Genomic DNA, 27571 nt, shown 5'->3' with positions numbered 1-27571 from the left:
TCATTCAAAGTAGCTTTGAAGCAAGAGAAGATACACTTGAAAAATGAACAGCCAAGCTAAAATAAAAAATGGAGTTAAAACCCAGATATATATGTGCTTGAAGTCCTTGTTAACTAAGCACCAGAGGCTTTTAGCAAAGAAATAAGTTTTAAATTATCCTTTTAAAATATTTATAGTCTAAATCATCTGGCTCCTCCTGATTTAGGCCACAATTCAGCGAAACACTTAAACACGAGCAATCTCATCCTAAACAGCCATACTCTTAAATTCATACTTTAAGTGTATGAGTTGTCCCAATTGACAACGATGTATATGCTGAATCAAGGTCTTCATAAACATACCCCAAAAGGTATTATTCTTTGACAAGCCTGTTACCATTCAGTGCATGGGACTAATTGTATCTGAAATGCCACTGAATTATGTATTCTGTGATGACTTCAGAACACTAGAAGTGCCAGAGGATTTCACACAAGGAACAGAATATTTTTTAAAGGTTAGTGAGAACGGATTTTTGTTTTGCTCATTGAATGCCAGCCACAGCCTAGCTAGTGGAGACATTGAGGATACATTTATCTGATTAGCTGAATTTTTATTTTAACTTTTCAGTTCACCTTGAATTGAAGAGAATTTAATTAATCTTTACTCAGAGAGGCAATCTTGGGAATTTTCTTCTCATCAGTTCACTTTTTCAAGCTATTACAGCTCCAGTGGACAATCTCCATTTAGAAATGATGCCTTATTCTAATTTTAATTTTCCTCTCTTGCAGCATAAACTGATGTGTCGCATTATTGCTAAACAAAGTTCTGAGCTTTCAAAATAAGAATTGTAATTTAAACTTCATCTGCACCTGGGATTTGTTTATTTACCTCCCATAAATTGAAATAGTTGCCTGTCAATGGCTCTAGTCATGTATATATCAGCTAAAGGTACAGAAAAGATAAAGATCACCAAATATGCATACAAAAACACTGCACATGCACCCTTGCACATGGGAGTAGTGTAAGTATTACAAATACATCCTGATTATACCATACCTTCATGTATTATCTATGTGTTTTATACATTAGATTAAACTGCCTGTAGAAACCAACCAATAGTATCTACCAACCAAAACATTGTTCACAATAACTCCATATTTTACCACCTTCTAATCTTTGCCCACCCCTCCCCAAATATCCAAGGAGGAAACAGCTGGGCTTTTCAAACTGACCAGAAATTAGTAAATTAGGCTGACAGGCCCTGATTCAGAAATCCATACCTTTTAGGCAAATGACTTAAGCACATGATTAACTTGGACTCATGCTTAAAGTTAATCATGTGTTTAATTGCTGTATTGAATAGGGATGGATTTAACTATGTGCATAACTGCGTTGCTAAACTGTCATCACTGACAACTCAGACACCATAATCTTCCCAGCAGTCCCCAAAATGGAAGATTCAGCAGAGGCTGCTAAGCCCAGTGTCAAGAGATGGCTTCTTGAGGAAAAATCTCACCCAAAACTCCTTAAGAATATTTGACACCTACCATAACCACCCTTGGCCTTAGCCAGCCAAGACAGATATTAAAGGGGCTCACCTGCCCATGGTGGTAAATGCTGTGACAGTGAAGCAGTAAGGTTAGTCTGAAATATAACATTAACACATATTTCTAATGTAATGTAGATGCCACAAGTGTAGTAATAGCACTATCATATTAGCCTATCTGAATGTAATACGCATTTTGCTAATATTAACTACTCATACCTATCAAAGTAGTAATTTTCTGAACTATAAAATAATTAAAATTGATATAGATTTCATCATTCTTTAGAGTTAGGTATTAATTTACTAATATTACTTATTTTGATGACATGGATGTATACAAATTTTAAAAAAATCATTAACTACATTTGTCTCTCTCACACACAAATATTGTGATACAAAAACCAGTCACCTTTTCAGAATATCATCAATTTCTCTGCAAAGTAGTCACTTCATTCTGGTGACAGTGTAAAATTTGAATGTCTGATATAGACTCTGAATACTCCCCAGATCACAGGAGTAGGTAGTTAGTGAATTAAGCTCCCCAGGCATTTGTTTTCCTTTTTGACCATTGCTTCACATTGAGCTGTCCACAATGATGTCCAGATCTATTTCCTAGGTGGTTACAGTTAATGCAGGACCCAGCCATATGCTAGCAGTCCAAATGATTACTTCCACTGTCCATTACTTGGCATTTGTCAACACTGAATTTCAACTGCCATTATGCTGTTCATTCATCTAGCCACGTTAGGCCTGGTCTACGTTGGGGAGAGGGGTGAGATCAATCTAAGATACACAACTTCAGCTATGAGAATGGCGTAGCTGAACTCGACGCATCTTAGATCGACTTAGATTGACTTACTTCGCACCCTTGTGGTGCAGGATTGACAGCCGCTGCTCCCTCATCGACTCCGCTTCCGCCTCTTGCCCTGGCGGAGCTCCAGAGTCGACGGGGAGCAAGTTCAGGGATCGATTTATCGCATCTAGATGAGACATAATACATCAATCCCCAATAGATCGATCACTACCTGCCAATCTGGTGGGTAGTGTAGACATACCCTTAGGTCCCTTCTGAAGTTCTTCATAGTTTCGTCTAATCTAAATAATTTTGTGTCATTTTCAAATTTCGCCCCTGGACTGTTCAGGTCAATATTACAGAACCACTGTTCACCTGCCCTGTTGAAAGTTGACCATTAATTTCTAATTCACTTATAATCTGTGAATGCATAGTTTCCTCTTTTGGAGGACTTTCTCAAAGGATTTGAAAGTCCAGATTGTTATCCTTTATCTACTATTTTGCTGACACATTCAAAGAATTCTAATAGATTAGAGAGCCACAATTTTCCTTTCCATAAGCCATACTAGTTAATCTTTATTGTAACCTCATGAACCTTGCAATTTAAACTTTGTTTTTGCCTTCCTGTTTTTCTGTTTGCATGCGTATTTTTAGAGTCTATTATAGAATTATACAAGTAGATTCCATGATGGGTCTAAGATCCGCAACTTGTGAAGTTAGTCTTTTTGTTAGCTCCCTCTCTTTTAATCTCCATTTCTAATTTTAATGTCAAAGTGCTAGTTTCAGGTACAATTCCCCCCAAAGATATTGAATGTAATTATATTGTGGTCACTGTCACTTTGTAGTTCAACTATTGATACTTCTTGAACCAGCTCCTGAATATTAGTTTGTGTGATCTAGGACAAGATTTTCCAGGCAGTTTGGAGTTGTTTAAGGTTTGAAACATTGCTTCTCTAAATTTTGTCCTATTGTGACACTTGACTAGTTTCTATAAGGATATTTGAAGCTTCCCATTATTACTTAAAAAAAAAATTAGCTGCCTCTTTGATCTCTCTCACCACTGAGCACACAGTATCCTTTTCCTCACGAGGAAGTCAGTAGTGCAACCCATTAAGAAAATCTGTTTATACTCTTATGACATGAGATTTATGTCTATACAGATTCTGCTGTATGTTCCTCCACATTATCAGATTAGATTTTATGAAGCAGGGAATCAAACACAATGCAATTTTTAAAAGACTATATTCACTGAGTGTTTTAAACCATAATTTTGAATTGCAATCACAGATAAATATATAGTATCTGGTTCATACCTGATACAATTCCCCTGAAGTCAATAGAGTTACATCAGAATTACTGTACTGTTGTATAACTAGCCTTTTACATGTTTTGGAGCTGGACTGAACTCTCCTCCCTGCTCTAGTGTCTTTGGGGGGAAAAAAGCATAAATCAAAAGTCAATCTCCTATTTTAATCAAATTGCCATGACTATCTGGTAAGGATCTGAAGGAAGGATGTTATATAGCTCACACAACAGAAGTATTTCAGAATTAAGCTGACAGTACAAGCAAAATGTAGTAATTAATAAAAGCAAATGAAATTACATAGTGGTAATCAGGGAATAGCTCAGGAAAGGGCACAAAAATTACAAGAACCAGCTGACTACTATGGACTGTTTCACCTAAAATAATCTGTGTCCTTTGTGCTGCAAAAATATGGATCTGTACTACCGACACAGCTCAATTATTGGTTTACAGTTTGGCCAGACTGGGAGCCTTTTGATGAGGAGGATGCAAGTTGCTTATTTTCTGTGCTGTGGGAGAGGTGAACAGAGACAGAGATTTGGTGATACATTATTCTCAGCTTGCTATCTGGGAAGTGAAGCATAGCCTGCCATTGTTACAAGAGATCTATATTAACATAGGACTTAATAATGCTTTATGGTCAAATCCTAACCTGTTTTTCCTGTGGAGTGCTAAGAAGCCTGGTAGTCTGGATCAGCTTCATACTTATGGAGGTGAAGTGAAATCCTCGGCTGGTATAGACAACCCACTTCCCCCTAATGTAGTCCATGCAGATTTTTTATCTCCTTCCTCTGAGCATCAGAGATGGTCACAGCTGGAGAAGGGACACAGCATGGGGTGGACAAGGGCTCTAAAGTGGCTCTGAGAATTCTCTCTCTCTCTCTCAGGGGCCTGGCTGCCTGGTCTTTGCTCACACGCTCAGTGTCTAATTAATCACTATACATGGAGTTGGGAAGGAATTTGCCCCCCATTCAGATTGGCAGTGAGTTTAGGGTTTTTTCAGCTTCCTCTGTAGGATGTGGGTGTGAGTCACTTGCCAGGAGTACGTGAGTCTCTCTCATTTAATAATTTCCCTGCCATTGCTTGAACCTCGAGCACTAATGCATCTTGTTCGCTCCTATTCTGTAGCACATAATTGTCTAGTCTCCTTTGGGTCTCATTTGCTTTGGTCTAATTTTGATTGTTGGGTTTAGTGTGCGGGTGCTGGGTGATGTTGGTGGCCTGTGATACACAGGAGGTCAGACTAGATGATCTGGTGATCCCTTCTGGCCTTAAACTCTATGACACCACAACTCTAGTAGTGGCAGAGCTGCCATTTTGTCCAATGAGCCTCCTTCTCAGAGGTGTGGTCCACAACAATCTCCCTCTAATCCCCTCTTCCCCTCCCTGATCCCTGGTATATGTGACATCAAGGATGTTGGCTGAATGACATCACGAATGAAAGGGCCTTACCTGATGCATCAAAATGGGGGAGTGAATTTTTTGTTTCTGAGTAACAGCAGAGAGAATTGTTGTGAATCACCTTACAAGCACATAAACAAAGAGGGAAGTATGCCTTCACGATCTGCACAACATGGAACTTCACAGACCCAAATCAGCACAATACACTTCAAGTGTCATGCCATGCCCTAACAAATAAAGAATCTTACATGTCCAGCATAAAAAATATGAGGTGATCACAGATATCAGAGTGATGGCTGTGCACCACAGAAAAACTTATGTATACCAAATCAAAATAAACCGTGATATGCAAATCCATATCTTGCCAGAGGCAAAAGAAGATTTCAGACTTAAAATCTCAAGAAATGTGTTAGAATGTTACAAACGTGTTGGTTTTTCCAATCTTCTCTAAGGTACTTAACTTACAGCTTGACAAAACAAGCAGTGTATTTTAAAGGAGCCCTTGAACATGATCAGACTGCTTTAAATAATTGTTTTTCACTGTACATTTTAACTGACTTTTAATTTTGTAATTTTGTAGAGAGAGAATTTAAGATGACTAGGATAGAAGAAACTAAATGCAAATACACCAAGATCAGTAGACCTCAAAACTGATGACCCTCAAGAGTTGTTTCACAATTAACGCCTTATTCCTAACTAATCATTCTTATGATGAGAAAAGTGTAAGTGAATTGCAGATCCATGAGTTACTGTTAGATAAAATAAATCAATAAAAAATAAAATAAATAAATGCCATGATCAAGAGTGTGTTGATAATGATTTGTTTTCAGCAATTTCCACATTGGGTAGTTGCTTTAAAGTTTGCCAAACCCCGACAACATCCTCTTAAGTTAAGTACATTCTGAGGTCTAATCAAGCAAATGTCTTAATGTAAACACTGATTACTGAAAACACTTTGATTATTAGTAGTTATGTCAACCATTATCATTAACAACAGGACATTTATCATCTCCAGTAGTTAACCTTACTAAGATATTTCTCATACATAGACTAAAGATCTAAAGGTAAATGATGCAATATGGTAAATGTCCATTTTTTAATGGCACAGAAGTTTTCTTTGAGCCAAAATCAAGTTGCTATGATTGACGGGTGAGCTTTTCCAGTCTGTTAATGATCAGATGGTGTTTAGGGCCCAAGACAAAGCCAATGGCCCTTACCCCAGCTGGTCATTATTTGCCAGGAGCTGTGCAGCATGGAGATCATACTGCTATAAAAATATAAAAATATAAACATTTAAAGAAAAACTGTATTTATTAGGACCACGATTTCACAGGAACAACAGCAACGGATCTGTACAACCCTCTTCCCTAAACCTCAGACTGAACCGAAACTTTATTGTGGCAAAGACATTTTTGGTTTTGTTATTTATATTATGGTAGTGCACAGAGACCCCCAGATGAGATTGGGGCCCCGCTGTGATAGGTGCTATAGAAACTGATAGTAAGACACAGGTCCTGCCCCAAGAGCTTACATTCTAAAGAGACAAGCCAAAGGTGAGGGAGGGGAGAGAAGGAGAAGCAGACATGGAGAGACAAAGTGTCTTGGCCAAAGGCATACAGCAGGACCAGGAACAGAATCCATATCTCCAGTCTTCCAATCCAGTGGCCTGTCATGTGACAATACTTCCTCTCACCTGGTTAATCTCTGACTTTTACCACTGCATTGGTAGGACTCCCCTCCCCTCCCACTGTTCTCCCCCATCTTCTTGCATGGACTTAAGTCTTGTGTGGCAAGTGACACACTCTGATGGATTTCTTCTTTAGTGATGACTAGGAAGCTTGTTCACCTGCCTGGCATTTTCTGTGGTAACTGGCTCATCTTCTCCCCAGCCTCCCTGATTGTAAAGATTATTTTTCCAATAGCCTATGTGTATTTTGAGTTTATTTGGGTGAATGTTTAATGGGATCACCACCTTTCAAAATTCCAACTGAAGCTCTCTTCTGGATAGGTAGCAACCTGCCTGCTTCCCCCTAATGGACCCTAGAACCATTTTGCTAGCACTGATACTCTGGGGTGCAGCAGATTTATGTGGGCTTGTGAGAAAATGTGTTCTCATAAAACAAGCCTAAGGTGTGAGATCTACATTTTCAAGAGTGACTAGTAACCTTAGGGGTCTCAAGGTTTGGCTTACCAGCTGCTGACACATTAAAGGGGCTTCAATTTCATAAAGTGTTGAGCACACACCCTCTAAAGTTCAGGCCCCTTTAAAGTGTTTCAAGGACGTAATTCAAAAAATTTACTTGGCGTATGCAGTCTGGTCAAGCTAAGCCTCGTGTTCTTATGAACAATGTTTAAAGCACAATGATCTCCAGGAAGTTGAGTCATTTTGCAGCCCTCAACTGTGCACGTCATTGTTTGTGGCTGCCCACACTGACACAGTGGACTGTCTCTAAAATGCCACCAAAATTCTGCTGCAGGACAAATTCCATGTCTGGTATGAAACCAGCTGAGAAGGATCCATTGCCTTCATGGTACATCAAACCCTGGGTTGATGTTGAGTGGAGTCGGAGACAAGATATTTTTCACTTTCTCTGTGGACCGTGAAACTTCCCATGCATCCCCTACTGTAAATCTCTCACGCAGTAAACTTATCCACAGCAGGTGCCTTGAGGGCAAACGATCATGTGGTAGATTAAACAAGTCTTTAGTTAACGGTAGATGTGGCTTTGCAACGCTTTCCTCTCTGCCAACACTGGGTGGAACAATATTGCAGAAAACCAGGAACCATGATAGGGAGTAGATTTAAGTGTGCCTGAAATAATACACATGGGGGAATTAAGCTGTACATCAATCATCCTTGTTTGAGACAACTGAGCCCATATTCTGAGTAACAGAGTGCAAAGACTGAAGTGTGTAACATTTAGGCATTGGTGCCCTATGTAGTTCCGACCCGTTTTCTGAGCAGGTTGTTGTGCATTTTGACATTACTCACTGTCTTTATATGATATTCACAATATGTGAGAGTTCTATCCAACATGATGTCTAGATAGACCGGGTGTGAATCATGCTTTATTCACTGACGATTGGGAACTATATTTAACTCTTTGCCTGCTTGTGCATGATGTAAGTGGAAGCCACTTGACACAATCTTACTTCCACTTGGTATCAGGTGCCACCGACAACAATAATCACCCATAGCTGCCATATCTGCATTCAAAACACTCCTTAGTATGTCAGTGTTGAATGAGCCCCCGCAAATCACTAGTAACTTTTGAAAATTTAGGCCAGAACTTTCTTGGGTCCATCCATCCCAAGCAATGACCTTTTCATCCATTGTACTGAACATACATTGAGAAGAATCTGCTGTGTTGAAATGTATCATTTGTTAAGTGAATGAAATGTGATAAATGGCCCAAATTATCTGTCTAATAGTATAAGATCTGGTGTTCTGTATATAGTACTGGTACCAAATTCATCATTTGCATGAGTGGGTGAAACCCCACTGAAGTTAAAGGGGCTTCACCCCTATATTTAAGTGATTTGGGCCTTGGTCTTTTCTCATCAATTAAAGATGGGTGCAATAACCAATAAGAAAGGAGGACTGTATTCCTCACATTCTATAAAATTTATAATTTAAGGCCTGGTCTGCAAAGAGTTGTTCTGGTTTAACTAAATCAGGATAATGTCACACCTTTCGTTAAACTTGTGCAACTCTCTTTGTAGACAACTCTTAGAATACACATTGTCATAAACAGATAGCTAAGGGTTAATGTCTCTTTCACCTATAAAAGGGTTAACAAACAGTGACCTGAAACACCTGACCAGAGGACCAATCAGGAAACAAGACTTTTTCAAATCTGGGGGGAGGGAAGTTTTGGGTGTGAGTCCTTTGTTCTTGGTCTGTTCTCTTTCTCGGCTCTGAGAGCGATCTCTCTATCTCCAGGCTTTCTAATCTTCTGTTTCCAAGTTGTAAGTACAAGGATAGTAAGGCAATAGGTTTGTATTGTTTTTTGTATTTACATGTGTGTAGTTGCTGGAATGTGTTAAATTGTATTCTGTTTGGATAAGGCTGTTTATTCATTTTTTCTTTTAAGCAATTGACCCTGTATATTGTCACCTTGATACACAGACCAATTTTATGTCTTTTTCTTTCTTTTTATATAAAGCTTTCTTTTTAAGACCTGTTGGATTTTTTTTTTTAGTGGGTGCTCAAGGGGATTGAGTCTGCAGCTCACCAGGGAATTGGTGGGAGGAAGAAGACAGGGGGGAAGAGAGAATCTCTTTGTGTTAGATTTACTAAGCCTGAATTTGCATAACCTCTGGGTGAGGGGAGAGAAATATTTGATTTCTCGGTGTGGTGTCTCAAAGACTTGAAGCAGGGAATCTCCTAGAGTACCCAGGGCGGGGAAATCTGGGAGGAGGTAAAGAGGGGGAAGGGAAGTGGGTTATTTCCCTTTGTGGTGAGACTCAGAGCATCTGAGTCTTGGGGTTCCCCAGGGAAGGTTTTGGGGAGACCAGAGTGAGCCAAACACTGGAATTCTGGCTGATGGCAGTGATATCAGATCTAAGCTGGTAATTAAGTTTGGAGGTTTCATGCTAGCTTCTCATGTTCTGAACTCTAAGGTTCAGATCTGAGTAGAAGAGTTATGACTCACATAAGGGTATACTGCTGGTTGTTTCCAAATTCTTCATATCTGTGATGCTGAAATATTAAAGGTTACATAATGTTATCAGCGGTGAAAGAAAGATGTTCCCACTTGCGTGTCTCACTCAAAAATAAGTGTGTGAACATCACAAGGAAGTGCTGATTATTTCCATAGCCTTCCTGAGTGGACATGATGAAACCTGGCATGAGATGCCCTAACAGATTGCAGAAATGGTACCTATGATAAAGAGATATGTTCATTTGTTAACCTGCAATAGCACTATCACAGTAACTCAGCAATACTAAAAATAACTCTGTTCATTACTGTGGAGCCCAAGCAAGTGGCATCATTTGGCTGCTGTGCAGTCTGAAGAGCTCATGAGACTGGGAAAAAGCTAAGTGGGTGATTGGGTATGGCACAGACACAAGTGAAGCCATTCAATAGGCACAAGCCCTGGGGGAATTTTCCTCTCCAAGGCATTTCAGAGAGTGAATATACCTATCAGGAGGGCATGTCTTAGTCTCAGAAAAAGTACATTCCTTGAACCCTGGCTGCTTTGACTGTTCCACTTAGATAATGTCAAATGATGCTGACTGGCAAGGAAACCAGCAAGCACCAAGCAGAGATGTGCTCCTAGCATTAAGGAAAAAATACAGCATCACAAATTTTGTGGCTAAAGGCTGGGTTGAGGCCCTTTCAAACATCAGGGCCAGAAAGAAATGTCTACAATTAGAGCACAGCTGACAATTTTGTTGATGCTACATGAGACAGAATAGATTACAGCTTGCCCTGCAGCGCAGAGGTGTTTTGTCTCTGTGACGCCAGCAGTAATAAAAACTTGTCTGTGTCAGTAAAGTAAGCAAATATGACTCAAAGGCACCCAGGGGGCAGATGCACTGACTAAGATGACACTGTTCTGATCATGACCACACTTTGAGTGCCAAGACAGAGTGGCCTATGAATCCTCCACCCCTGGGCAGCTGCTGTGGCAATACAAAATGCCAGTGTAGTGCCCTTAAAAATAAGACAGTAGAACATAGCAGAAATAAACAAGTGAAGCAGAACACAGTTAAAGGACTAGTATTATTGTTTTGCAAAGGTAAATGTTCTTTTGTACGAGTTGACACAGCTAGTTGGGTGGAACCTACAATAAATATACATGTAGCTCCATTTTTAAAGAACGCTACAGCATGGGGCTAATTAAAATGGGTTTAGACAAAACTAGAATGCTGACAACCCTTGTAGATGCCTGGCTGTATTCAGACAACAGGAAACACAGCAGCAGACTAAAAAGCAAAACAAAAATACAAAGTCCAGTCCTCGCCATCTGTTGTTTTGTTCCTGTTGGCCAGAAATGATTTTTAAGCCCATACTGAAGGACCAATGAATTATGAAAGATATCTAGGTCTACCAGAGAAACTGAACAATGAGGGGTATTTGGTTTTGCTTTGATTTCAACTTACTCTGTCCACATTACGATTTTGTAACTAACTGGCAACCTAAATATATTTCTTCTGCTGTCAGTGTCCTATCACTACAGAAAGGGAAACAATGATACTTTGTGACTGGTGGCAAATGGTAAAGGTATATAAAATGAAGCGAGAGGGAGGGTTAGTCCCATAAATAAACCAGCATAGCCCATATTTTTAATGCACATTCTAAAACTTGATCAAGCTGGTAATTAAGCAATAAATCCTGCCTGGTGACTTGCCTTGATGTTCAAGAAGTGGGTTACAAGGTATAGGGAGCTCCCTTTTCCCACCTCATTACAAGCGGCGGGGTTGGATCCCTTCATAAAGCTCAATAAATGTTCTAAGAAGATTGGTGTGCTAATGCCTCTCCCCAGGCATCATATCCCAAAACAGCATGGCTCCCTAGTGCTAATTCCTTCTTCCTGCCTCACCACTTAGTAGTCTTATACTACAGCAGCAACACGAACTAGCTAGCAGTCCACTCTACACTTTGAGCAGCAAAGTCTGCACCACACTGTCTTCCAACCCCACCTCTCCTGGAATCCTGCTTTTCCCAGCAAGGGTCCTTTAGCAGAGAATACCCTGAGCATTGCATTTCTACTTCCCATCCCTGCATTAGATAGAACAGATTTGAGGCCTAAGTATCAGGAACTAATGGGTTTTAAAACACTCATTTTAAATTTATAGGAGATAAACGTTTACTCTGTCTCAAAACTAAAACTGGCAATGGAAAATGAGCAAAGCCTCTCTAATTAACACTAATCTGTTTGCCCTGTGCATGCACTGGCAAGGGAACTAGTACATTGCAGATCAGAAGATAAAAGAACACTCAGGAGTTCAACTGCCTTAGAAGCACAACATCTGTTAGCCATGTTATTCTGCAGTTACAGAACAAGCAGAGCACTCTTCATAATGCTTGATAGCTTATGCATTATGCATGCAACAGTTGATACAGAGGAGCTTGGGTCCAGGGTTTCACTGAGAGCAAGTCTAGAATTATCAAACTACAGACAGTTTTGCACAATGTCTCTCCCCAAACCGGTAACTGAAAGCTATGGGCCAGATTCTGCACTCATTTACACAAGTATAAATCCAGAATGACTCAGTTCATAATGTCAACTCAGTGCAACAAAGAGCAGAACTTGGCTTATGCATTCCAATGTATGGAATTAGAATAAAAGTATAAAGGAGGAAGGAAACTGATCAAAAAGAACACATTTTATCTGGTGTTGCTGTTACAGCCCTTATTGATTTATCCATTATATTATAATAAATCAATGAAGGAAGGACACACATTAATTTAGTGTATAGGTTTCTCAGTCACTGCTTTCATATTATTCTACTATTCAATTTACTGACTCCTTCATATAAATTTGTCTACACCTGCACTGCACGCCAGAGTTTCAGAATTTAAAAAATATATACAAAACATATGAATTGTATTATCTCATCTCACCATAGTCATAACTGAGTCAATTAAAATGTGCAGCTATGTAAATTACAAAGGGAAAAAATCCAATTGAGACTTACAATTCCTAATGGTTAATATATTGCCAGTTATTTCTATTTGTTCGAATTGTTCATTCTTACCAAAATGCAATCAAGACCAAAGAACAAAATATGCTGTCATCTCCCCCTTGTTCTCCATAGATGCATGGTGGGATTTCAAAAGTACCTAAGTGATTTAGCAGCAGCTTACTCTCCCCACTGTTTTTCATATTCATAGATTTTAAGGCTAGAAGGGACCATTCTGATCAACTAGTCTGATTTCCTGCATAATGCAGGCCAATGAATTTCATCCAGCGACTCCTGTATCAAGCCCCTAATTTCTGGTTGAACTGGAAGGCATTTTCGAAACACATCCAAACTTGATTTTAAAACATCAGGCAATTGGTAATCCCCCATGGATAAGTTGTTCCAGTGATAAATTACTCTCAGAGTTAAAAATTTGCACTATATTTCTAGTCTGAATTTATCTAGATTCTGCTTCCTGCCATTAGCCCTTGTTATTCCTTTATCTGGTAAATTAAATAGCTGTCTATGTATCAGAAATCTCCTGCCTAGGTAGATACTTATAAATTGTGATCAAGTCACCTCTTAACCTTCTCTTTGATAAATTAAATAGACTGAATATCCTTATTACCTATTCCTTCCCAATTTGTCCACATCCTTTTTACAGCATGACGCTAGAACTGGACATACGGTATTCCAGTAGTGGTCTCACTAATTCTGTTTGCAGGGACTTTAGGCGCTTTAGAAAATCCTATCTTTAAACTTCTGATACCATTACAGTGCTCCACCAGCCTTAGTGTATTAATTAATATTTGTAAGGCACTTTGAAGATGGTCATGTGACTACTTTGTGCCCTGCAGAGTTTTCACTGGTATAGTGTAGCTCTATACCACTCCCAACCTGAGCTAGCCCTGAAAAAGGCTCAATCAAGCCTAGAAAGTGCAATTTCCCCCCAAATATTTTAGATGGCATATATGCTAATATGCTGATAAAGCCTTCGTTCTATAACTAATACACAAATATGCTAATAAAGCCTTCATTCTATAACTTGACAGATGTTTCTGCTGCACCGTTGATTCATTTATACTGTACAGAACTGAATTTTAAAGTTGAAGGTTTAAGCTTTGGTCTTATTCATGAAGAAAGTCATCAAAGTCATCAAAAGCCTGGTAGAAATGTTATTCTGCCCCTTGCAGGTGAAAAAACTAAAAGACATTTCTAAGGGCTACCATCTAGTTTACATTAGATAAATACATCACATGAAGAAAGGTCTAAGGGTCGCAGCATTTGCAAGCTCCACACAAATAATGCCTGTGGTTTAAATGCCTTTTCTGGATCTTTTCACACCCAGACCACAAGACCCAGTAGTCATATAAAACAAACCTCAAGCAAATGAAAGTAATGTCCCTTTGGGCAGTAAGACTACAAATACAACATTCATGGAACAAAGGCCGATCCAAAGATTTAGTACAACTCCTCCCTCTTTCTATTCATCTCAGGGGAAGTTTAGCCACAGTGCTTGTTTAATATAATATAAGCAAACACTTGACTTTCCTAAGCACTCCTTTCCTATAGTTCCCATATTCACCACAACATGATATTAGTTTTGGCTGATGGTTGTGATGACCTGCTAGATCTCTCTTGCTGTAATCCTCTCCACATCCAGCACTGTGTGGAATCAGCATTTCCCACTGCAGTGCTGTATCCATTTTCTTCCACAGACTAGTATACTTCTCTGCCTTTCTTATAGGTATTATCTCAAGTACTGTAGGAAAGTTGCAAACAATCTACAGATTTACTTCACCACAGATGAAGCGTGGGTGGGGGTGTTGTCTGGCTTGTATGTCCCTTTCATGGCTGGAGAGCAAGGGATTGAGTCTCTGATACAGCTGCAGACCAGGGCAGCATGGAGAGACTGACCCATCCATCCCCCCCAGGTGACCAGAAGAAAGGGGCACTATATAGGTCCATGCTGGTGCAGGAAAAGCCCTCCCTCAGACCTTCTATTTCTCTACAGTCTCTCTCTTTATTGTCTGACTCTTCTCCATGCATTTTCTGCCTTTTCACATCTCCCACCTCCTCTATTCTATTCCCTTTTATTGTCATCTCCCTTTTCATCTCTCACTATTATCCTCTCCTGTCTGACTAAAGAGTTGCATGCTTTTTTAAAAGATACATAAATACTGTGGCCAAACCATTCCTACCCTTGTAGCAGAGCCAATATCTGAAAAAAACCTTCTTTTTGTCTTTTCAATGTCTGAAGTCGGTTGTCAGGAAAAGGAAGATTACTTAAAAAAAATACAGATTCAGCAACTACACATCATTACTTGGAAGGAAGATTGTCCCTGGGGTAGTTATTATACATTTAAAGACAATAATAAGGCTGAAGATTGCAACGTTGTGCAGCAAAGGTAGAAATCTCACTTCTATTTTTTAGTTATCTTTGCAATTCTCCAATGATTTAATACATAACATAAAAGAGCCTATTTTACACATATGTAAGTACCTGAAAGAGAGTTAGTGACTTGTTCATCATTATTTCTGATTCATAAATTGGGCTACAGTACTGCTCAAGTACTGTACCAGTAAGAAAGTGAAATGGAAGCCAACATGCATAAACATATGTATGGAGGGCATCGTCTTCTTCAGAAGACGAAGGTCCATATATATGTTTTTTCTATTTGCACATGACATGACCATTTATTTGCTGTTGATAACTGACACTGCTGGGTGGATTAGCAGCAGCAGCAGATCCTGCTTATGCAAGATCCTAACACATGACCTTTTACTGCTGTTAGCCAAGGCTGTAAGAGGCTCATAAGTCTCTAGTTGGCCTATTCACCATTACCAGGAAAGAGAAGTCCAGGTTTGATCCCTGCTGCTGCTGATCCACCCAGGCTGTTAATGCTTCAAGAGGTGGCTTATAAAGGGAATTGAATGGGGAAGCCTCTAAAACTTGGGGCATGCTTCCCTACCTACAAGGGAGTGTGTAAGCCATGCCCACTTGGTGTGGCACACTGTCCCACTCTAATAGGGTTAGGCCAACAAGAGATTGATGAACCCACTACAGCCACGGCTAAGAGAAGTGGGTCTTTTAGCTCAGGCAATTAAGGCTCACATATTAAGATCCAGAGGTCCCAGCGTCAACCCCTAATGCTGCACCAAGGGCATCAGCATTGCAATAATAACTATGTGTATTACATATTACTGTAAAATGAGAGACATAAGAAGTTCAGTCTATTTGATTTATGGAAGAGAAGATTAGAAGGTGACTTGATCACAGTCTGTAAGTACCTACCCATGTACAGAAGATTTCCCACAGCAGAAGGCTTTTTAACCAAACAGACAAGAGAAATACAAGATCCAATGACTGGAAGTTGAAGCTAGACAAATTCAGATTAGACATAAGGTACAATTTTTTTAACAATGAGTTAACATTGGAACAACTTACCAAGGGAAGTGATGGATTCTTCATCACTTGGCGTTTTTAAATCAAGACTGGATGTCTTTGTAAAAAATGTGCTCTAGCTCAAACAAAAGTTATGGTCTTGATGTAGAAATTCCTGGGTGAAAATTCTATGTCCTGTGTTATACAGAAAATCAGGCTAGATTATCAGTGGTTCCTCCAGGTCTTAAACGTTCTGACTATCAATCTTATTAGAACTAGTTGAAAAAATGGAATACATTTTTGCAATCTTTTTTCTTGAGAAAAATGTCTATATTTCACTGAAAAGTTTTGAATTTGAATTTTTAGACCAGTTCCACTAACAATAAAATAAGGTTATATCAAAGAGGTAAAGAATATCACATCATATTTCAGTGTTCCTTTTTAGTATTTCATTTACATCAATAGGCTCAGATAATTACACATTCATATGTCATTGGCAAATGAATTGTGATACTAACATATAAACAAGTTACATGATAATGACTGTAAAGAATGATCCCAGAAGACCCTGATGTAAATAGTATAAAGTCAACTTGTTCAGAAGCAGAGGAGCAACAGGTACTATGTACTCAGAGGGCGGCATAGGTGGGAAATTCCTGTTCACAAACTCCAATTCTCACTGGGTAGCTTTCCTGAAAAGCTTGTAACCGTAAATAACATGAGATCTGCCATTACAACATAGGTAGGCCATTAATATACTGTTTAGAGTAACTGAAATGCATTGCACAGAATTTGTTCCCTGTCAATCATTCCAATTAAGCAGGCATGTCATTGATCAGGATGCCAATTAAGTAGATTCTAGGATATCAGCAATTTATTTTTTACCACACCAGAACTGATTGCTTTCCAGTAAACAGCATCAGAACCAGGTTCCACATTAGTTACAAAAGGAATAAGGGCTAATATTGGGAAAGTTCTTGTTTTTCTCCATAGGGCACTGCATACTTATTACATTATATTAGGAGAATTCCAATGCTTTAATGTACTAATAAATTACTAAAACATACCACATCATTCACTGCATTTGGCTGTATGCAACCGATAAGATGCAGCAAAACGCAACAGCTGTGTCTGTTTTTAATTTTGATTTACAATATTTTTATCAAAACAGAGTACATGAACAATTCAACATCTAAAGCCATATTTTAAAAATATTAGAGCTCCATGGCTGGTAAAATGTTGATGCTTAGTACAGACTCTGTAAGGACTATCGAGTTCAATCCTGCAAGATGCTGAGCTCTCTGGCTCCAATCCAACAAAGCACATAGGCACATAAGAACATAAGAACAGCCATACTAGGTCAGACTAAAGGTCCATCAAGCCCAGTATCCTGTCCTCTGACAGTGGCCAATGGTGGGTGCCCCAAAGGGAATGAACAGACAGGTTATCATCAAGTGATCCATGCCCTGTCACCCAATCCCAGCATCTGGCAAACAGAGGCTAGGGACACCATCCCTATCCATCCTGGCTAATAGCTATTGATGGACCTATCCTCCATGAATCCAACTAGCTCCCTTTTGAACACTGTTATAGTATTGGACTTCATTGGCAAGGCATTCCGGAGGTTGGCAGTGCATTGCATGAAAAAAAATACTTTCTTGTGTTTGTTTTAAACCTGCTACCTACTAATTTCATTTAGTGGCCCCTTGTTCTTGTATTATGAGGAGTAAATAACACTTCCTTATTTACTTTCTCTATACCACTCATGATTGTATAGATCTCTATCATATCCCCCCTTAGTCGCCTCTTTTCCAAGCTGAAAAGTCCCAGTCTTATTAATCTCTCCTCTTACAGAAGCTGTTCTATATCTCTAATAATTTTTGATGCTCTTTTCTGAACCTATTCCAATTCCAATATTTCTTTTTTGAGACGAGGCGACCACATCTGCACACAGTATTCAAGGTGTGCGTGTACCATGGATTTATATAGAGGCAATATGATATTTTCTGTCCTATTATCTATCTCTTTCTTGATGATTCCCAACATTCTGTTCACTTTTTTGATTGCCGCTGCACATCGAGTGGATGATTTCAGAGAACTATTCAAAATGATTCCAAGATCTCTTCCTTCAGTGGTAACAGCTTATTTAGACCCCATCATTGTATATGTATAGTTAGGATTATGTTTTCCACATGCTTGACTTCAAGCCAATGGGACCACTTGCATAAGTAAATGCTTATGTACTTTGCTGGATGGGGACATAGTGCTTAGCACCTAACAGGATCTAGGCCCATAGAAAGTTCTTAAAGCATATCGATGTACACTAAAAGTGTGTTTAGGGACAAATTGGCCTTTTATATTGGTGCTGGATTTAATTGGAGTTTATAGAGGAAAGGAAGTTTGGGTATTGCAATGGCAGAAGGCAGCATCTTGACATTTGCTCTTCCTTTCTGTAGAGAACCCTGGGACTGAAAAACCTGAATAGCGAAAGCTCCATTTCTCCCACCCTTTGTTAAGGAAGAATCTCTCTAATGTTAGTTTAACCTGCTCTGGGAATCTTTTCTGGTCTGAATGTGTGTGTGCACGGGCATGACACAGGTGGAAAGACAGTATATCTCAGGAAGCTAAGGTCACATTCTCAGGTGGTCAGACACCATGGTGATGGCAAAAGACAGATAGATAAATGTGGTCCAGTTACCCATGCGGACTGAGAAGAGGATAAATGCTGGCCTGTGCGCGGGTCATAATCTCAGGGGTCAGCACAAATTACAAACTCAATTCAACTTTCCTTGAAGTTAATAGTTTTTTCCATTGAAACTAAATAGAAGTTTATACAGCCTTATACAAATGTCCTCAAGCTTTTGTAGTGCTAAGCACAAAATAAGAGTCTGTGTGTGACACAGTACATTTCTTTGTGGCGTATTTTTTCCTCCCATATCTAGACCTTTTTACCTTATAAGTAACCTATTGTCATAATTTCTCTTAACTGACCCTAGGTGGTCAGCACAGTGGCATAAACTAAACATTTTTCACCTGGAACATTGAAAATTCCATTCTTTTTATTGCTGGGTTTTTATATTGAAAACACTGAGAGCCTGGCATAAAGCTGAAGAAAATAAAGCCAAAGAAACCAACCAATTAAAAAACAGTTGCTGGAAAATATTTCAAGTTCTTGACCATATGTGAATACTATTCTAAACCAGATTTTGTGCAGTATTATTTAAAGTAATCCCAGAGGATTTTTATAAAAATTTGCACTACTGGAAAATGTAAATGTAAGATCAAAATAGGGACATATATTCAGATTTTAAATAACATTATGCTTCATATATAGTAAGTTCTATTTGTTTGTATACCACATTAGTTAGTTACAGTATATTTAAAGGTTCATACCACAGATACATCTTTACAAACTGCAATTTACATAAGGTATGTTCTATTACATGGTCTATGGAGGGTATGAAATTTCAGAGTTTTGACAACAATTGTGCAGATACTCCTCCCACTGAAGCCAATGGGAACAACAGGAAGCCCTATGGCTCCTAGTCCTTGCAAAATGCCAGATCTCTGGCAAGTTAAATCCCAATCCTGCAAACCCTTCCTCTCAAGAGTAGTCCTTACTCATGCAAATAGTTCCATTGAAGTCACTATTTATTAATCTTATCTGGCTCCCATTACCATAGTGTCCGAGTGCCTTGCAATCTTTTATGCATTATCACCACAATGCCTCTGGGAGATATTATCATCTCCATTCTACAGATGGAGAACAGAAGCACAAGATTCTAGGGTCCAGATATTTAAAGGTATTGAGATGCCTAGTATGATTTTTAAATGCATCTACACACCAACATCCACTGAGATCAATAAGTTTTAGTTGCTTTTTCAAAAATCTCACTAGGCGTCTTGCATACATTTAAAAATCTGGCCCCAAGTGACTGCCTGTTGTCACACAGGAAGTCTGCAGTAGAAGCAAAAATCAAGCCTGGCTCTCCACAGTCCTAGCTAGTACCCCAACCATAGGGTCATCCTTCTTGCTGACAAAAATTGTGAATCAGGATTATTTGTATGAGTAAGAATTTGTGTGATCAGGTGAATAGTTACACAATAGCTATACAATCTCTCACTACAGTTTGTCAGCATGGTCCAAGATGATTGGGCACTGAAGAAAAAAAATCAGAAGGCCTAGGTCTTATTCCTAGTTTTATCACAGATGTGACTTTGGGCAAACCACATAACCTCTATATCTCAGTATTCCCATCAGTAAAACTAGGGTATTATCACTCTTTCAAAAGGGTGTTGATATCCTTGACTGACAAGGACCATTCCTATTTGTCAGTTTATTAAATAACCAACAATATTATTTTACATAATGGAACATAATACCCATCATTAACTTGTCCCTAGATTGAACAATAATCATTCCAGTTAAAGTGTAAATTGGCTTTAGCTGAAGTCAGTGAGGCTGCTTTGGTAGAATAAGGGCAGAATGTGTGTCAAAAATTAGCAATTAAAAAAAATACCAGTCTGTCCTAGTAAAAGCTGCAAGGGCGTACTGTGTAAATGCTGATTTTTCTAGCCAGCACAAATACTGTGTGTACATGCATATTGGGCAACTCAGCAAGTAAACAAATCGGTCAGCGAGTTAGGAAAAATGGTTTCTTTGCTCTGTCATTTCAGGCAGTGAATCCTACAGTGTAGCTTGTTTTAAGAAAACCAGTCTCTTTGCACTTGCAACAGTAGAACTGCTGATTTACAGAGCTGCTTCAGCAAAGGAGAGACCGTAGTTCTATGCTCAAAACAACTTTTTCCTATTAATTTAACTTTGTTGCTGCATGTGCGATGCAGCCCTCTGAAATCCTTCCATCTTGTTGCAGCTTGAGTCATGGCCCTATTTTTAGAGAACTTGGAGATACAGTGTAGCTTTACTAAATGGAAAATGCAATAATGTCTGTGTCACGTATAACAAAGTGTATATTTGTCTCGAGCCAGATGAACTTCATTTTTAGATTTTGGACAGAGTGATTTCTTGGAAATGTCAGAGATCTGGGAACTCGTCCTGCCAGCAGCTTCTCTTTCTTAACTTGTATTAGCTCAGTGTGTGCAACAATTCTCTGAAGAGCTTAATTTGGGCTACACAATAAAGAATACATGAATGCATACAGCCAAATTCTCCTCAACAATTTATTTCATTGGGGTTGCCCCAATGTAAGCAAGCTGGGTTTGGACAATTAAGTTGAAAAATAACATTTCTGTATAGAGATATATTCAATGTTAAAAGTGACTCCTCAGGTTAGAGGTTTGGGGGGCACATTTCCCTCCAGTGAGTTGATTTACTGCTTTTGACAATACTTTGTGTATAATCAGTATCACAGTGTGATGGTCAGTTCCACAACTCATGCCCTGCTTTGGAGGCAACTCTGTACATTCCACTCCAGGCTTTGCATTTACCAGGAGGAGGAGCAGTACAGCTGAAACAGAACCTGAAGAGGCAGAAGTGCACAGAGAAGGAGAGATGTGAATGTGAATGTAATCATTGCTACTGGGTCTCTTCAAAAGGTCTCTCTAAATATAGTAGGCAACACAAAAATAACCATTTTTGGGTGGAGGTGATGGTGGTTGTTTAAGAATTTTAAGCAAACAACTTCAGGACATAGAATTCAAAGGATGCTGGATAAGGATTTTTTTAATTAGTTAATTTAAACAAAATGAAGTTGCCAGTGTGCCTTTAAGCATAGTAATGCCTACTTTAGACATACATGCATAAATGTGAATTGATTCTCCTCTCGCTTACACCAGTTTTACATTAATGTAACTACATGGCTCTCAGGAAAGTTGTTCTGGATTTAGATGGTGGAGAGAAGAGAATCAGACCCACTGACTCAGGTACCTGGGTTAGCTCTGGTTCCTGATATTTTTAAACCATCAATATGTACAGAATCCACAAAATCTCAGGCAAAAGGACTTCTCAATTATCCACACAGTGAAGGACAATTGTTCCTGGATAAAGTTGTCTTGCCTCAGTGAAGAAATTGTTAGTATAAAATTATAGATCTCTCAAAATCATTCGTTCTCAATGTTTACTGAAAATGCATGCCTAATAACATACCATCTCATTTCTCCAAATGCCTTTTCCGCATAACTTTTTTTTCTAAAAATGAAATTCCCAAATCTTCTATAAAAATTGTTTAATGTCACATTTCCGTAATTAATGATTCAATTGTTCTACCCATGCTAGCCTATAAAGAAATATAAAATATAACTGAAATGATTTTTGCCTGGTAATAAGTATTCTAAATCACAGCAGCAGTAGTCACAAAAAGACACTCTGGATTTGGTTTACAAACAAATTTCTGCCTGCGCAGTTGACATAAATAAACCTAACTACATGATTTATGTCAATTGCACTACATCAAATTAACTACTGTAATCCAGTAAAACCATTCAGCAGTCCTAAATATGGCTAACTGAAGAAAAGCAATGCACATGTGGCAATCTGTAAGCATTTCAGAGTTATTTGAAAAAGTTACTCTCTCACTTGTAAAAATGTTGCAAACTACATGGCATGACCTCACTGTACCACATTGTAATTTTGCTTTGCATCTCCTACAATGGAGGTAAGTGTGATATCCACTCTAAGAGTCAGAGCCTCACCCTGTGGAATAAAAGGGGATAAAGAGCCCCCTTTTTTCCTGTATGATCTACTCATATTGCTGTTGGCGTCAGTTTGGGAGGTATGAGGGGGAGGGCAGCTACCACTCCCCATCCTGCACAGGTGGGTAGGCTGAGAGTGAATAGGAGTAAGGAGTGAGTAGAATGTGCCAGTGAAGAGAGGGAAGTAATCCCTCAAGGAGCAAGGGGAAAGCAGGCACCAAACTGTGATTCTTGGTCACAACTGGAGCTGGGCAAAAATTTTTGACTGAAACTTTTTTTCAAGCAAAAAAAAGTGCAGATTCAGTAACAGCAAAACATTTTTTGAATTCATGCTGATTTTGCCAAATTATTTTGGGCAAAAATCATAAAAGAAAAATCCAAACAGATTGGACGGTTTCATTTCAATGTTTCTAAACAAAACATTTCCATATTTTGATGTATAAAAGCCTTTGTGTTACAAAATTTCCTTTAATTTTACTTTTAAAGGTTAAATTGTTTTTAAATGCTCAAAATCTGAACGAAATGTTTAATTTTGGACTAAACGTTTCATTTGACACAAAAGGAATTTTTTCATCATTTTCATTTGATTCAACAAGAAACCATTCTTGGCTGATTTTTCAGAATTGCCAGAAACCTGAAAAATCTGTTATTCACTCAGCTCTAGTCACAATTCAGTCCCTGTTCTGTTCTTGGCTACACAATGCTCCTTACTTGAGTAGATTGCAAGGTGCCAATCCAGCCCTAAGAGTCTGATCCAAAATCCATTGAAATCAACACAAAAAATGCCTTATTGATTTAATTGAGCTTTGAGTCAGGTTCCATGGATCAGATATCATGAATCAAGGAACTAGATTCATAAATAGGAGGTGCTTTTATACCAATATCTTTCTACTTTAGTTAAAACCTGTAACATATTTGCTGTGGCCTTGATCCAGCAAAACACTTGAGCACACAACTTTAGGCACACAAGTAAACTCATTTAAATAATTGAAGTTATTCACATACTTAAGTGCTTTGCATTTGGGGATTAGATAACTGCCTAGAATGAGCTTTTTAAATTCCAAACACCAATCTGTTAACGAGCAAGTCAATTTTACCACAGAACTGCTTACTTTAAAGGGTCATCTTCAAAAGTCAAGCTCCTGTCTTTAGTGACCACTTGAATCTATTCCCAAAATTTCTGCTACAATTTTGTTCAACCTTAAAAATCAGCAGCACTAGGCAACCAATTCTTATCACTTAAGATAAATTTTGCTGTATTAAATCTATCATCTGCAGCACCTCCCTCAAGATTTTAAGATCTCTCAACATTTTTCAAGATAGAGGTGAACAGTTTTCTTTCTACTTGACTCTCTGGCTAAACTGCATTATTTTCCTTCAGTCCCCTTAGATTATTTATCAGTACTGATTTGCTACATATTGAAGGTATTTAGCTATGATTAATCATGAGGGGTCTTATTCAAAGCCTGTTAAGTAGATCTTAATTTTAGTTCTTATTATATCAGATTTCTTTGAATGAGGGTGGTTTAATTTTACTGTAGATGCACCTAGAGGTTTTGATATATGCATCATACAGATGGGAGGGTGTGGAAAGGGGAGAATAAATAAATAAAACTGTAACCTATTTAGAATAACTTGAGGCTGTTTGCACTTCATATGAATCTCTGACGCGTGTGTGGTAAACATATACTAGCACTTCCTAATTATGCAACCAGATTGTGACAGCTTTCGTTTCTTCTAGGTGAAAGAAAAATGTGTTTTTCATCATTCTGCCAGAAGACAGACTCCTACCACATCTCTGTGATGGGCAGGAGGCAGCAACAGTACAATCTTGCAAAGTTCTCCAACCGGACCAGGGTAATGGGGATTTTTGCTATAAGCAGGAAAACATAAGGCACACCTTCTTTGTCTGTGCTCCTCCCATCTCTCTTTTACAATTTTACTCTGACCTTCCCCTCTCCATTTTGTGACAGTCCTCCCTCAACAGTAAAATGAATTCTCTTTGTAGAAACATCTTGCATCTCTGCAGCAAAACTGTTGAATTTGGAGGCTCTGTACAATCCTGCTTCTAAAGACCACCATTGGCTGCTGCTCCTAATTGGGACTGCAATCATATTGCATAGATATAAGGGGTGTGGGGGAAGTCCCAATCTCCACACTGCAGACAGGATGCAGAAAACTGGGCCTGCTAGGTGTCATAATCATTTACCAAAATGAAAAGGGGCAATAGAAGGGCAACAAAAATAGAGGAGAGATGACAAAGATTGTAATAATCAGTTATTACTCTGGTACTGAAGTAGCACCCACTGGTCATGCAAAAGGGTGGATTCACTGCAGGAGCATCTCCTCATGGCTGGGCGTGGCATGGTAGCTCTCTCCTTGTCTAACTCCCCTGTTGACAACCACCATGGTCCTTCAGATGTCCACCTCTTTTCATGACTCAGCCCTCTGGCCAGGTCATGATTTAAGCCCACTCCTAATACAGTCCCAACAAATAAAAGTTCAGTATGCTTATATCAAGTCTCTGGCCCAACCCTGTGGCTCCTGGTCCTAGCTCAACCTTTTGCAGGGCTCTCTGTCATCCTTGTCCCTTTCTCCAGCCTCATGCCAACATACCAGTGGCTGATATGTGAACCCAAGCCTGTCTACTACCTTGCATTCCAGCCCAGGGTTCCTATAACTAACCAACAGCCGCAGACTGCTCCGTCCAACTCCTTGTTCCTGCCTCCCTGGGCTTCTTCCTATCTAACATTTCTCAGGCCTTTTCCCCCATGAGTTCTCTATGTTCACCCTTCTCTCCTGCCTGAGACTTGCAGGGCCCTGGAATCCCTAGCAAAATTCAAAACTAAAAGTTCAAACTCAAACCCCCTTCTGCCCTCCTTGAACATGGCCTTTCATACTGCTTAAGTTCCCCTAGTTGTTCCCCCACTTAATACCTCCAGTACACTCCCTCTGGAAGCCCAGATCATGCCATTGTATCAGGGATTACCACTAGAGCCTACTTCCCTCCCAGTGGCTGCTTAATCTCTCTGATGGCCTTCTGCAAGACTTCTCTACTCAAGCAAGGATCGCAGGGCTAGCTCTCACTCCAAGCTTCCTCCTCACATCCTCTATATTCCCATAGAGTGTCTGCAGACTATTTCTCTGCAGACTCCTTCAACCCTGAACTTCCTCTTTTATATTAAGCACCAGCTCCTCCCTCAGCTGGAATCCATCAGTAATTGGGGCTGGCCCACTCTCCCTGTGCCACCAGGTATGTAAATTGGCCTCAGGCCGACATTAACTCTTTCAGAGTCGGTGTTTCCTTTTGACCTGAAACTTTTTTTTAGGTTGTTGTTGTTTTGTTTTGGGGCATTTCACTCTTGTTTGTTTTAAAAACATTTGTCTACATTTTGAAACAAAATCCTGTTCTGAAACAAAAAGTCAAAACATTTCATTTCAAAATGGTCAAAATGAAATGGTTTGAAACCAAAAGTTGAAATGAAGTGCTTTGAAATAGTCAAAACAAATCATTTCAAAACAGCCAAAACTTTTGTGGAAAAATTTTTGGGGAACTCCCCAAAATGCATTTTTGGATAATTTATTATTTAGAAAAAAACACCCAGGTATAATGGTAAACATTTTTTTCATTTTTAAAAGCATATTTTCTTGGAGTCTTTAAAATTCCACCTGCTACACAAAGGGGGAGGAGGAGGGTCTTCTTTACAGGGACTAGTGTTAATTTCTGAAATTTCATACTTCATGACTGGAAACGCCATGCATATTAGGGGGAAGATTAAGATACTAAGACTATACATATTCTCAAGGTTCTTACTAAAATTATCAGGGCACTCATCTGAGGTACATTTGTGAAAAGAGAATTCCCCCAGTAATACAAAACACTGTAGTCATACCAGCTATGAGCCAGTGCTAATAGTTTCATACTTCTCCTAATACACATTGTACATAGTTGTGCTAGTTATTTATTATTTGTATTACAGTAGCACTTAGAGGCCTCATTTAAGGATCAGGATCCCATTGTGCTACATCTGGCACATAAATATCTTGCAACACCAGCTACAACAGTGCCATGCAAACACCTGTTCTCACTTTCAGTTGACACTGTAAACAAGAAGTGGGCAGCATTATCTCCTGCAAATATAAACAAACTTGTTTGTCTGAGCGATTGGCTGAACAAGAAGTAGGACTTGTAGGCTCTAAAGTTTTACATTTTATTTTTGAGTGTAGTTTTTTTTTTTACATAATTCTACATATGTAAGTTCAACTTTCATAATAAAGAGATTGCACTACAGTACTTGTATTAGGTGAATTGAAAAATACTATTTCTTTTGTTTTTTATAGTGCAAATACTTGTAACCAAAGTGAGCACTGTACACTTGTATTCTGTGTTGTAATTGAAATCAATATTTTTGAAAATGTAGAAAACATCAACAATATTTAAATAAATGGTATTCTATTATAACTCAACAGTATGATTAATCACGATTAATTTTTTTAATCATGCAATTAATCACAATTAATTTTTTAATCGCTTGACAGCCCTAGTTAAGATTTGTTAGGTGTAGACTGTATGCATAAGGAAGAGGGTGATAAACTTCTTAAAACTACAATTTTAGGGAAAATAAAAATTAATTTGCCAGCTACTTACATTTCTGAGAGAAGCAAGAGGGATAATGTATGGAGTTCCAGCAGGTATGTCTGATAATGAAATTAAAAGAGGTATAGGCAAGAACAAAGTGCTATTTGTTAATCAATGGATTAGCAGGAGAGGATGAGAACACAAACCATCCATGGCCATCCAATTAACACTGAGAAGTGCAGTGCTACTAATAGGATTAACATAGGATATCCAGGGCAAGTGCAACCATTTAGGCGACCTA

General features: G+C 38.8%; 1 protein-coding gene across 1 annotated transcript in view; it reads right to left on the bottom strand.

The window, feature by feature from the left end:
• LOC115644955 (putative uncharacterized protein DDB_G0272516) overlaps window positions 1-27571 on the bottom strand; it is a 330288-nt gene that overhangs the window by 199726 nt on the left and 102991 nt on the right. The gene's annotated exons all lie outside the window — the stretch shown is intronic.

Source organism: Gopherus evgoodei, chromosome 2 (genome assembly GCF_007399415.2).
Source record: "Gopherus evgoodei ecotype Sinaloan lineage chromosome 2, rGopEvg1_v1.p, whole genome shotgun sequence".
In the NCBI taxonomy this organism is placed as follows: Eukaryota; Metazoa; Chordata; order Testudines; family Testudinidae; genus Gopherus; species Gopherus evgoodei.
The sequence above is the reverse complement of the archived record's forward strand: the minus strand, read 5'-3'. Positions and strand labels throughout refer to the sequence as shown.